The following is an 8,825-nucleotide window of genomic DNA, read 5'->3' as shown; positions in this document are numbered from 1 at the left end:
CGGTTCTGCGGACGGTGTTGACTTCGAGGGCGGACCGGCCCCCGTGTTCAGTCCGAATATCGTGCATTGTTAACGGCGGGAAGTGTTCCAAAAGGGAATGGGATTGAATGTGACTGCTGAAGCCGACTTTGAGACCTGTAACGCGGGTAGCTCAGCCGGATTTGACCCGGCGGTTCTGGCGACGGTCTCGCCTTCGAGGGGGGAGCGCCCCGCGTGTTCAGGCCGAATTTTGTGCATTTCCATCGGCGGGAAGAGGTCCAAACGGGAATGGGATTGAATGTGACTGCTGAAGCCGACATTGAGACCTCTAACGCGGGTAGCTCGGCAGGATTTGACCCGGCGGTTCTGCCGAAGGTCTCACCTTCGAGGGGGGAGCGTCCCGCGTGTTCAGGCCGAATATCGTGCATTGTTAACGGCGGGAAGTGTTCCAAACGGGAATGGGATTGAATGTGACTGCTGAAGCCGACATTGAGACCTCTAACGCGGGTAGCTCGGCCGGATTTGACCCGGCGGTTCTGGCGACGGTCTCGCCTTCGAGGGGGGAGCGTCCCGCGTGTTCAGGCCGAATTTTGTGCATTTCCATCGGCGGGAAGAGGTCCAAACGGGAATGGGATTGAATGTGACTGCTGAAGCCGACATTGAGACCTCTAACGCGGGTAGCTCGGCCGGATTTGACCCGGCGGTTCTGCCGAAGGTCTCACCTTCGAGGGGGGAGCGTCCCGCGTGTTCAGGCCGAATTTTGTGCATTTCCATCGGCGGGAAGAGGTCCAAACGGGAATGGGATTGAATGTGACTGCTGAAGCCGACATTGAGACCTCTAACGCGGGTAGCTCGGCCGGATTTGACCCGGCGGTTCTGCCGAAGGTCTCACCTTCGAGGGGGGAGCGCCCACCGTGTACAGGCCGATTTTCATGCATTTCCAACCGTGGGAAGGGGTCCGAAAGGGGATGGGGGTGAACGTGACTGCTCAACCCGACTTTGAGACCTGTAACGCGGGTAGCTCAGCCGGATTTGACCCGGCGGTTCTGGCGACGGTCTCGCCTTCGAGGGGGGAGCGCCCCGCGTGTTCAGGCCGAATTTTGTGCATTTCCATCGGCGGGAAGAGGTCCAAACGGGAATGGGATTGAATGTGACTGCTGAAGCCGACATTGAGACCTCTAACGCGGGTAGCTCGGCAGGATTTGACCCGGCGGTTCTGCCGAAGGTCTCACCTTCGAGGGGGGAGCGCCCACCGTGTACAGGCCGATTTTCATGCATTTCCAACCGTGGGAAGGGGGCCGAAAGGGGATGGGGGTGAATGTGACTGCTCAACCCGACTTTGAGGCATCTAACCCGGGTAGCTCAGCCGGGTTTGACCCGGCGGTTCTGCCGACTGCCTCGCCTTCGAGGGGGGAGCGTCCCCCGTGTACAGGCCGATTTTCATGCATTTCGAACCGTGGGAAGTGGCCCAAAAGGGGATGGGGGTGAATGTGACTGCTCAACCCGACTTTGGCGCTTCCGAGCCGGGTAGCCCGGCCGGGTTTGACCCGGCGGTTCTGCCGTCGGTCTCGCCTTCGAGGGCGGAGCCTCCCCCGTGTACAGGCCGATTTTCATGCATTTGCAACGGTGGGAAGTTGCCCAAAAGTCGATGGGAGTGAATGTGACTGCTCAACCCGACTTTGAGACTTTTAAGCCGGGTAGCTCAGCCGGGTTTGACCCGGCGGTTCTGCCGACGGTCTCGCCTTCGAGGGGGGAGCCTCCCCCGTGTACAGGCCGATTTTCGTGCATTTCCAACGGTGGGAAGAGGTTCAAAAGGGGATGGGAGTGAATGTGACTGCTCAACCCGACTCTGAGGCTTCTAACCCGGGTAGCTCGGCCGGGTTTGATCCGGCGGTTCTGCCGACGGTCTCGTCTTCGAGGCCGGTGCCTCCCCCGTGTACAGGCCGATTTTCGTGCATTTCCAACGGTGGGAAGTGGTCCAAAAGGGAATGGGGGTGGACGTGTCTGCTCATACCGACTTTGAGACTTGTAAGCCGGGTAGCTCAGCCGGGTTTGACCCGGCGGTTCTGCCGACGGTCTCGCCTTCGAGGGGGGAGCCTCCCCCGTGTACAGGCCGATTTCCGTGCATTTCCAACGGTGGGAAGAGGTTCAAAAGGGGATGGGAGTGAATGTGACTGCTCAACCCGACTCTGAGGCTTCTAACCCGGGTAGCTCGGCCGGGTTTGATCCGGCGGTTCTGCCGACGGTCTCGTCTTCGAGGCCGGTGCCTCCCCCGTGTACAGGCCGATTTTCGTGCATTTCCAACGGTGGGAAGAGGTTCAAAAGGGGATGGGGGTGAATGCGACTGCTCAACCCGACTCTGAGGCTTCTAACCCGGGTAGCCCGGCCGGGTTTGACCCGGCGGTTCTGCCGTCGGTCTCGCCTTCGAGGGCGGAGCCTCCCCCGTGTACAGGCCGATTTTCATGCATTTGCAACGGTGGGAAGTTGCCCAAAAGTCGATGGGAGTGAATGTGACTGCTCAACCCGACTTTGAGACTTTTAAGCCGGGTAGCTCAGCCGGGTTTGACCCGGCGGTTCTGCCGACGGTCTCGCCTTCGAGGGGGGAGCCTCCCCCGTGTACAGGCCGATTTTCGTGCATTTCCAACGGTGGGAAGAGGTTCAAAAGGGGATGGGAGTGAATGTGACTGCTCAACCCGACTCTGAGGCTTCTAACCCGGGTAGCTCGGCCGGGTTTGATCCGGCGGTTCTGCCGACGGTCTCGTCTTCGAGGCCGGTGCCTCCCCCGTGTACAGGCCGATTTTCGTGCATTTCCAACGGTGGGAAGTGGTCCAAAAGGGAATGGGGGTGGACGTGTCTGCTCATACCGACTTTGAGACTTGTAAGCCGGGTAGCTCAGCCGGGTTTGTTCCGGCGGTTCTGCCGACGGTCTCGTCATCGAGGGGGGAGCCTCCCCCGTGTCCAGGCCGATTTTCATGCATTTCCAACCGTGGGAAGTGGTCCAAAAGGGAATGGGGGTGAATGTGACTGCTCATACCGACTTTGAGACTTTTAAGCCGGGTAGCTCAGCCGGGTTTGACCCGGCGGTTCTGCCGACGGTCTCGCCTTCGAGGGGGGAGCGTCCCCCGTGTTCAGGCCGAATTTTGTGCATTTCGAACCGTGGGAAGTTGCCCAAAAGTCGATGGGAGTGAATGTGACTGCTCAACCCGACTTTGAGACTTGTAAGCCGGGTAGCTCAGCCGGGTTTGACCCGGCGGTTCTGCCGACGGTCTCGTCTTCGAGGCGGGTGCCTCCCCCGTGTACAGGCCGATTTTCATGCATTTCGTACCGTGGGAAGCGGTCCAAAAGGGGATGGGAGTGAACGTGACTGCTCATACCGACTTTGGCGCTTCCGAGCCGGGTAGCTCAGCCGGGTTTGACCCGGCGGGTCTGCCGACGGTCTCGCCTTCGAGGGGGGAGCGTCCCCCGTGTTCAGGCCGAATCTTGTGCATTTCGAACCGTGGGAAGTTGCCCAAAAGTCGATGGGAGTGAATGTGACTGCTCAACCCGACTTTGAGACTTGTAAGCCGGGTAGCTCAGCCGGGTTTGACCCGGCGGTTCTGCCGACGGTCTCGTCTTCGAGGCGGATGCCACCCCCGTGTACAGGCCGATTTTCGTGCATTTCCAACCGTGGGAAGTGGTCTAAAAGTCGATGGGAGTGAACGTGACTGCTCAACCCGACTCTGAGGCTTCTAACCCGGGTAGCTCGGCCGGGTTTGACCCGGCGGTTCTGCCGACGGTCTCGTCTTCGAGGCGGGTGCCTCCCCCGTGTACAGGCCGATTTTCGTGCATTTCGAACCGTGGGAAGTGGTCTAAAAGTCGATGGGAGTGAACGTGACTGCTCAACCCGACTTTGAGACTTGTAAGCCGGGTAGCTCAGCCAGGTTTGACCCGGCGGTTCTGCCGACGGTCTCGCCTTCGAGGGCGGACCCTCCCCCGTGTACAGGCCGGTTTTCGTGCATTTCGAACCGTGGGAAGTGATCCAAAAGGGAATGGGGGTGAACGTGACTGCCCAACCCGGCTTTGAGACTTGTAAGCCGGGTAGCTCAGCCGGGTTGGACCCGGCGGTTCTGCCGACGGTCTCGACTTCGAGGCGGGTGCCTCCCCCGTGTACAGGCCGATTTTCATGCATTTGCAACGGTGGGAAGTTGCCCAAAAGTCGATGGGAGTGAATGTGACTGCTCAACCCGACTTCGAGACTTGTAAGCCGGGTAGCTCAGCCGGGTTTGACCCGGCGGTTCTGCCGACGGTCTCGCCTTCGAGGGGGGAGCCTCCCCCGTGTACAGGCCGATTTTCGTGCATTTCCAACGGTGGGAAGAGGTTCAAAAGGGGATGGGAGTGAATGTGACTGCTCAACCCGACTTTGGCGCTTCCGAGCCGGGTAGCTCAGCCGGGTTTGACCCGGCGGGTCTGCCGACGGTCTCGTCTTCGAGGCGGGTGCCTCCCCCGTATACAGGCCGATTTTCATGCATTTCGAACCGTGGGAAGTGGTCCAAAAGGGAATGGGGGTGGACGTGTCTGCTCATACCGACTTTGAGACTTGTAAGCCGGGTAGCTCAGCCGGGTTTGTTCCGGCGGTTCTGCCGACGGTCTCGTCTTCGAGGCGGGTGCCTCCCCCGTGTACAGGCCGATTTTCGTGCATTTCGAACCGTGGGAAGTGGTCCAAAAGGGGATGGGAGTGAATGTGACTGCTCAACCCGACTTTGGCGCTTCCGAGCCGGGTAGCTCAGCCGGGTTTGACCCGGCGGGTCTGCCGACGGTCTCGTCTTCGAGGCGGGTGCCTCCCCCGTATACAGGCCGATTTTCATGCATTTCGAACCGTGGGAAGTGGTCCAAAAGGGAATGGGGGTGGACGTGTCTGCTCATACCGACTTTGAGACTTGTAAGCCGGGTAGCTCAGCCGGGTTTGATCCTGCGGTTCTGCCGACGGTCTCGCCTTCGAGGGGGGAGCCTCCCCCGTGTTCAGTCCGATTTCCATGCATTTCCAACCGTGGGAAGTTGCCCAAAAGGGGATGGGAGTGAATGTGACTGCTCAACCCGACTTTGGCGCTTCCGAGCCGGTTAGCACAGCCGGGTTTGACCCGGCGGTTCTGCCGACAGTCTCCTCTTCGAGGCGGGTGCCTCCCCCGTGTACAGGCCGATTTCCGTGCATTTCGAACCGTGGGAAGTGGTCCAAACGTCGATGGGAGTGAATGTGACTGCTCAACCCGACTTTGGCGCTTCCGAGCCGGGTAGCTCAGCCGGGTTTGACCCGGCGGTTCTGCCGACGGTCTCGTCTTCGAGGCGGGTGCCTCCCCCGTGTACAGGCCGATTTTCATGCATTTGGAACCGTGGGAAGTGGTCCAAAAGGGAATGGGGGTGGACGTGACTGCTCATACCGACTTTGAGACTTGTAAGCCGGGTAGCTCGGCCGGGTTTGACCCGGCGGTTCTGCCGACGGTCTCGCCTTCGAGGGGGGAGCCTCCCCCGTGTTCAGTCCGATTTTCGTGCATTTCCCACGGTGGGAAATGGTATCTTTCATTACGGGGACAAGGGTCTGAAGCGGTGAAGTCAGTAACCGGCATAGTTAAGGAAAGGGTTCGAATTTTCTCAACAGTACGAAAAAAGTGAGCAGGGAAGCTAGAGAAGGTGTCAGTGAGTCCCAAACGAGTGAACCGCAAAACTTAGGGAAATGCCCGAAAGCGTTTTAAAGGGTGAAATCGGGAACGAGGAAATGATGGGAAAGTGCCTGAAAGTGCTAAATGAGTAAACAGAAAAACGAAGAAAAATGTTTGAAAAGAAGAAGTGAGTAACCAGGAAAACTTAGAAAAATGTTCAAAACGAAGAAATCAGTAACCAGGAAAACTTAGAAAAATGATCAAAAAGAAGAAATGAGTAACCAGGAAAACTTAGAAAAATGTTTAAAAAGAAGAAATCAGTAACCAGGAAAACTTAGGAAAATGTTTAAAAAGAAGAAATCAGTAACCAGAAAAACTGCGAAAAATGTTTAAAAAGAAGAAATGAGTAACCAGAAAAACTTAGAAAAATGTTTAAAAAGAAGAAATCAGTAACCAGGAAAACTTAGAAAAATGTTTAAAAAGAAGAAATCAGTAACCAGGAAAACTTAGAAAAATGTTTAAAAAGAAGAAATCAGTAACCAGGAAAACTTAGAAAAATGTTATAAAAGAAGAAGTGAGTAACCAGAAAAACTTAGAAAAATGTTTAAAAAGAAGAAATCAGTAACCAGAAAAACTGCGAAAAATGTTTAAAAAGAAGAAATCAGTAACCAGACAAACTGCGAAAAATGTTTAAAAAGAAGAAATCAGTAACCAGGAAAACTTAGAAAAATGTTTAAAAAGAAGAAGTGAGTAACCAGAAAAACTTAGAAAAATGTTTAAAAAGAAGAAATCAGTAACCAGAAAAACTTAGAAAAATGTTTAAAAAGAAGAAATCAGTAACCAGAAAAACTGCGAAAAATGTTTAAAAAGAAGAAATCAGTAACCAGGAAAACTTAGAAAAATGTTTAAAAAGAAGAAATCAGTAACCAGAAAAACTGCGAAAAATGTTTAAAAAGAAGAAATCAGTAACCAGGAAAACTTAGAAAAATGTTTAAAAAGAAGAAATCAGTAACCAGAAAAACTTAGAAAAATGTTTAAAAAGAAGAAATGAGTAACCAGAAAAACTTAGAAAAATGTTTAAAAAGAAGAAATCAGTAACCAGAAAAACGGCGAAAAATGTTTAAAAAGAAGAAATCAGTAACCAGAAAAACTTAGAAAAATGTTTAAAAAGAAGAAGTGAGTAACCAGAAAAACTTAGAAAAATGTTTAAAAAGAAGAAATGAGTAACCAGAAAAACTTAGAAAAATGTTTAAAAAGAAGAAATCAGTAACCAGAAAAACTTAGAAAAATGTTTAAAAAGAAGAAATGAGTAACCAGAAAAACTTAGAAAAATGCTTAAAAAGAAGAAATCAGTAACCAGAAAAACGGCGAAAAATGTTTAAAAAGAAGAAATCAGTAACCAGAAAAACGGCGAAAAATGTTTAAAAAGAAGAAATCAGTAACCAGACAAACTGCGAAAAAATGTTTAAAAAGAAGAAATCAGTAACCAGAAAAACTGCGAAAAATGTTTAAAAAGAAGAAATCAGTAACCAGGAAAACTTAGAAAAATGTTTAAAAAGAAGAAATGAGTAACCAGGAAAACTTAGAAAAATGTTTAAAAAGAAGAAATGAGTAACCAGGAAAACTTAGAAAAATGTTTAAAAAGAAGAAATCAGTAACCAGAAAAACTTAGAAAAATGTTTAAAAAGAAGAAATCAGTAACCAGAAAAACTTAGAAAAATGTTTAAAAAGAAGAAATGAGTAACCAGAAAAACTTAGAAAAATGTTTAAAAAGAAGAAATGAGTAACCAGAAAAACTTAGAAAAATGTTTAAAAAGAAGAAATCAGTAACCAGAAAAACGGCGAAAAATGTTTAAAAAGAAGAAGTGAGTAACCAGAAAAACTTAGAAAAATGTTTAAAAAGAAGAAATGAGTAACCAGAAAAACGTTTAAAAAGAAGAAATCAGTAACCAGAAAAACTTAGAAAAATGTTTAAAAAGAAGAAATGAGTAACCAGAAAAACTTAGAAAAATGTTTAAAAAGAAGAAATCAGTAACCAGAAAAACGGCGAAAAATGTTTAAAAAGAAGAAATCAGTAACCAGAAAAACGGCGAAAAATGTTTAAAAAGAAGAAATCAGTAACCAGACAAACTGCGAAAAATGTTTAAAAAGAAGAAATCAGTAACCAGAAAAACTTAGAAAAATGTTTAAAAAGAAGAAATCAGTAACCAGGAAAACTTGGAAAAAAACACTTAGAAAAATTTTCAGCAAAGTGTGAAAAATATTCTAAGTGTCAGCGGAGGAAAATGCTGCAGCATCGGGAAAGATTCGCAAACTTACACCGAACATGTGCTCCGAAGTGCCGGAGGAATTGGGTGAATTGAGCCCGGCAAATGGCCAGCTGTCGTTTTGTGCCTGCAGCCCGAAAACTTTAACTTTGTCTGTCGCGGAAGTCCGGACCGAGAAAAATCCAAACGGTTTTGACCGGACCGAGTTCCAGACCGATGCAGTCAAATTTGGAATTCAGACCCATTCAGTGCCACTTGTAGTTTTTCCGCAGTGAGGTTGGCGGGGTACCCGGAGATATATGGGAACACGATTTTTAGAACAAAATGGCGGCGCGGGACCGTTCTGAAAGGCATCCGAAAAACGGTTCCACGGGCATAGCACTTTAATGACAGGTATGAGTGCATGCCGGAGAGCTCTTGGAAGTCGAATTTTTGACACTTTGTCAATTTTTTGACAGATTTGACAAACTCTTTCTGTCTGTTCTAAGAGTCAGTCAGAGACTTGTGCGGCGGTCTTTTGACACTATTGGAGGGCGGGCAAACCCCACGTTGACTCCGGCCGTCCCTCCACAGGCGCTCGTGTCCAAAATGAAGGCGAGAGACGCGAGTGGCCTGGTTCCCTTGGGTGTTGCCAAGAAGGCTGCGGGCTGACCGTTGCCTGAGCACTCCCTAAAGCCTCTTGTGATGAGAGCAGACCTCGCCTGCCGCACGACCGGCTCTGGGAGTCGTTGGGCCGCTATTTGTGAATAGTCTGGTCCTCCTCTGCCACCCGGACAAGCGCGATGGCTCTGCCGCCCTGCGGTGCTCGTCACCCAGGTTTGGGGAACACGATACTCGTAACAAAAATAAAAGGCGGCTCGGGACCTGCAGGCGAAAGGGGTCCCGTGGTGCTAAGCACGTCGACTTCGGGTCTCGGTGCAAGCCGGAGAGCTCACGGAAGTCTAAA

Source organism: Chiloscyllium punctatum, unplaced genomic scaffold, assembly GCF_047496795.1.
Source record: "Chiloscyllium punctatum isolate Juve2018m unplaced genomic scaffold, sChiPun1.3 scaffold_1391, whole genome shotgun sequence".
Taxonomy (NCBI): domain Eukaryota; kingdom Metazoa; phylum Chordata; class Chondrichthyes; order Orectolobiformes; family Hemiscylliidae; genus Chiloscyllium; species Chiloscyllium punctatum.
The sequence above is the reverse complement of the archived record's forward strand: the minus strand, read 5'-3'. Positions refer to the sequence as shown.